The 4,838-nt window shown below is 42.9% G+C and overlaps 1 pseudogene; it reads right to left on the bottom strand.

Moving 5' to 3' along the window:
* Positions 1 to 3,179: 3,179 nt before the first annotated feature.
* LOC101661089 lies at positions 3,180 to 3,591 on the bottom strand (annotated as a pseudogene).
* Positions 3,592 to 4,838: the final 1,247 nt, after the last annotated feature.

Raw genomic sequence — 4,838 nt, 5'->3', positions numbered from 1 at the left:
ACAACAACATATCACAACAGATAATATCAAGTCAGACATTGAAGAAATTGGTAAGAAGGTAAACTAATGCTACTCTTATTCCTGTCTTTTTGTTCTGTGAAACAGACATTTTCCATAAAAGTATGTTAACGAGTAACGGTATACTGTTGCTATTTTCAAATGAATTAAAAAGTCAACAAAAATAATCCACATGAACGTAAGGGTCATTAAGGTGTCCTTAATAATTTTTAAGAATGCAAAATGGCCCTGAGTCCAAATTTGAGAATTCTTGCAGTGGGTATTCCATAATTGTCTGGTGGGGGCAGTGAATCAATGGAGTAAATAGGGTTGTGATCTTATAAGGCTTCTATGACTTACGTGACTGAGGGGGCAATTTTGTGATCTGCTCAAATCAATGGCTATTGCCACACCCATCACCACACTGGGGAGGGAGTGAGGAATACATTCCACTTCGTTTCAAAAGTCGACTGAAACTCAGTTTTAAATAGAAGTAGAATTAATTATCCTTTTAAACTTTCAAATAAAAGAGGACTCACACAGAAGATGCTCCCCTCACTTTGCGCGGGTTCAAAATATCAGGCGAGGTTTTAAAGGACTTTTCTGGTTTCCTGAAATTTGGCTTAGGAAATGAGGAGCGACAAATAGTACTATCGTGGTGCCTTTGCTTGGAGTCTGGATCGCCCACAGCACAATACTGGAAAGTGGCCAGTGTACGAGCCTCGACGCTGCGCTTGTCACAACACAATTCCACTGGGCTGGCTGGTGGTGGGGACTGGATGACAACGGAATACTTGAGCAGCTGCTGCAGGGGGAAGTGAAGTGGGGCCACCTCAAGGGGAGGGGGCAGGAGCAACACTTCAAAGGAGCACTGAATGACAATTTCACATACACAAAATGTGGCAAAGTTGTTGACTGCTGAGAAGCCACAGCAGCCGACAGACTGGTCTGCTATGCCACAAATAGAAACGGGGTGGCTCTCTTCGAGCAAAGGCATGGGGCCAATGAGGCTAAGGCAAATTGCAGCTGCAGCCCTGTATCAAAAGCAAGCCTTTATCATGCGTGCTATGAGAAAAAAGATTGTTGGTCATGCTCTATGTATGCAGTCACACCTGCAGATCCCGCTTTTGGAAAAGGAAGCACTCTGATGAATAAATCGCACCCAAGCTCTCAGCAAGTCTCTGTTCCTCTAAGACTTCCCCTCACACTTTATGTGTGCCTCTTATAATGTAAATTGGTTTCAGACAGGCGTTCTAGTTACTCTTGTGCAAACTGGATGCTTCCACTTCTAGCATAAATTCCCTGAAGCTTACCTACCCCTCACCATCCACACAGCACAGTGTATGTACACAGCAGGTGTACAATAAATCCTGCTCTTAAACACCTGCGATCATATCTTTATGCGCTTATCTGGCCACCCACATATATATTGAGCCCCTATCCCAGCGCGGGAATGAGTGAGATGATGTTGGTTCTATTTAAGACGAACGAGACGAGGATGGGTCCCTTCAAGGCTCTACAGATCAATAAAAAATGTGGCGAAGTTGCTGACTGCCTAGTTTTCCTCTGGCACGGAGTTGAGTCTCACTCTTAGCAACCCTCTAGGGCAGGGTAGATCTATTTCTGTGGGTTGTCCAGGCTCTTTATGAGAGTGCCAAGTCTCAGCTTTCTTTCACGGAGCAGCTGGTCGTTTTGAACTTCTGACCTGGTAGTTAGCAGCCTGCCCAAGTACGGGGCTGAAAGGCAAATAAAGACATAACATCATTTTTTCCCTCCCTTCTAATCACGTCTATCAAAACACCAGTGTCCAGCAGTGAGGAACAACGAGGAGACAACGGCAGCAGCAACAAGGCAAAGCCAGCCTGAGCGTTGATGGCCCTTCTCTGTTTGAATGATTTATCTACTTCCGATTCGATAAAGCATCAGTCCTGACTCGAAGACAGTCGTGTAAGCAGCAGTACAATTTAGAATTTCACCAGACTCTACAGATAACACACTTCCGTTTCAGAGAGGATGTTTTATGCTCAAGGTCTAACGTAAATGTGCTCGAAGAAACGCTTTGAGGAAAGGGGCTTTTCTGCTTTGATCACGGTGGTATCCCCAGAACTCAGCACTGTGCCTACTTCACACAGGGTCACCCACCCACCGTCAACCACTGTGCCACCAGGGTGCCTTATGTAAATGAAAAATTGCATACACTAGCACAGGGTAGATATCCTATAAATGTTTGTTTAGTGACTAGAGAAAAACTAAATTTAAGCTGCTCAGTTATTTGATCGCTAGATACTCTTCTACACAGATAAGAAGTACAGCCTTGGACTGGGGTGTACTTTGGGGTCGAATCATGGCTTCACCATTTAGTAACCAGGTGACCTTTGCTAAGTAACTTACTTAACTTCCGTTTGTCTCAATTTCTACATCTGTAAAGTGGGGATAAGAATACTCCTTACCTCACAAGTTTGTTGAAAGCATTAAATGAATTAATATACAGGTGAGTTTCTAAAATGACCTTACACATAGTAAGAACTCAAAAATGTTAACTATTATTACATGGGTTTGTGTGTATGTATATAGAGGGAAATTTGTTACTATTAACTCACATTAATTGAGGACAGTAAAATCTTGGAAAAATTCCGACAAATATTAGTCAACATATTTATTAAAGTATCCTAAGGTTCAAAACATTTCTCCTGTGTTTCTTACTTTCTTTCTTTTGCCATGAGGAAACATTCCAATTTTTATACATAAAATTAATTGAAATTGCAAAGGCAGAGTTCTAGAGCCATGCATTCATCACAAAACAAGGCAAGAGGGAAAAGAAACATTCTGGAAGCCTCTTGAGAAAAGTTCCCAGGACACGCACAGCAGGGGAGGTATCTACGGTGCCTATGGTGCCTGTGGTATCTACGGTGCCTATGGTATCTATGGTGTCTGCGGTATCTGCGGTGCCTATGGTATCTACGGTGTCTATGGTATCTACGGTGCCTATGGTATCTACGGTGTCTGCAGTATCTACGGTGTCTATGGTGTCTATGGTATCTACGGTGCCTATGGTATCTACGGTGCCTACGGTATCTACGGTGCCTATGGTATCTACAGTGCCTATGGTATCTACGGTGCCTATGGTATCTACGGTGCCTATGGTATCTATGGTGGACCTGCGGTTCCACAGCAGGCTGTGTTCATTCCTGCATTTGCACAGTGAGTTCTGCCTCGGATTTGCCTTTCTCATTTGCAGCCTGTCGAGACTTGGCTTTATGTTCAAGAATTTTTTCCCGATCTGTGTCCAGCTTCAGCCTGCTGATGACCACCTTGTCCTGGTTGATGCCCACGTGGACAGTTGGCCTGCTCGCGGTGCACCCACATGGTGTAGATAACCTGGACTCCTTGCCGATTTGATGGTCTTTGTACCAGCAAACTACCTGGACCTCCGTGTCCTTGCGGATGGGCATGGAGCAGGTTTTATACTTCTGCCGCAGTTCCTTGGACGGTGAGGAGGACATGAGCTTCCTGTGCAACTGTGAGGGAGCATTTAAGTAGCTAGCGTATGTAGTTCTTGCTGTGATCTGAGGTCATAAAAGGGTTAAACTTCATGGTTACCATTAGGTGTCAGTCAGACTTGGACCCTCCACGAGCAAGGCCCTCTCCTGCGTTTCTATATGTCTCACCTTTCAGCAAAAATGTTAAGATGACTACAATGTAAGCTTTGCTCACCTCTCTTTCTTATGTTGAAAATGAGGAAGCTAATATTTACTGCTTATTCTTATTGTAAGGGTTTCTATACTGCTTCCAAAAACATAAAACAAACTCACAGCCCCCGAGTTGATTCTGCCTCAAAGTGACCCTATAGATCAGGGTAGAACAGCCTCTGTGGGTCTTGGCGACTGTAACTCTTTCGGGAGTAGAAAAGCCTTGCTTTCTCCCTTAGAGTGGCTGGTGGTTTCAAACTGCTGACCTTGTGGTTAGCAGCCTAACATATAACCACTAAGCCACCAGGGCTCCTGGCTATAATACCTAGGAAGTACAGAATGCTCACCAAATATTACTGATTATTTTAGGTGTTATCGTCATCATCTGTCTGTGTTTTTAGATATCGAAGAGGTAGGCAAAAAGCAAGATTACACCACTTGTATGTACAAGGAGAAAGAAAAGTTAGGCTTAATTTGTCATTAAATGTTTATATGTTTTTCATATAAGATAGGTGTGGTTGGTATAAAGTAGATATACCAGAAAAGCACAGTGGCCCACTTATTGAGACAATTTGAGACCATCTGTAGGTGCAATATTGAACAACTGAGAAAAAGCTTACTTTGGAATTTATAATAACCCTCAATCTTCATGTGCCAAGTAGGAAAAGCTAAAGAACCATTTTCTGGCGGTAAGCATAGCTAATATTGGAATATACAACAGAATGGAGTTGTGGTGTTTCCGTGGCAAGGGCTGGTAGAATGGAAGTGACTCTATAGAGGATGGTTGAATGATTGCTTTAACCTTCAGAAATGGCTGGAAGAGCCTTCAAGACTCTTTCAGTCGTAAGCATGCCAGTGAAAAAGAAGTCAATAGGCTTTGTGAGCAATAGGTCAATTTAATTAGTCTAACTATAAAGCCAAGGGTGTTTTTTTTCATTCACATCTAACATAACCACTGGCATTTCCACTTATTCTTTCATTTCAACATAATAATTATGGAATGCATATTGTTCTAGCACTTGGCTAGATAGCGAGTCACAAAATGAAGAGGGAAGGTCCCTGGCCTGACGGTACTTACAGAATAGAGCACGTCTTATAAGCTAATACGACATGGTATGGTCATTATAATGAGAATTATCAGGTATGGTTGTT

The sequence above is a fragment of the Echinops telfairi genome, unplaced genomic scaffold (genome assembly GCF_000313985.2).
Source record: "Echinops telfairi isolate 266 unplaced genomic scaffold, ASM31398v2 ScPeMD7_7469;HRSCAF=8507_1, whole genome shotgun sequence".
NCBI classification, from domain to species: domain Eukaryota; kingdom Metazoa; phylum Chordata; class Mammalia; order Afrosoricida; family Tenrecidae; genus Echinops; species Echinops telfairi.
This window is presented reverse-complemented; position numbering and strand designations above follow the sequence as displayed.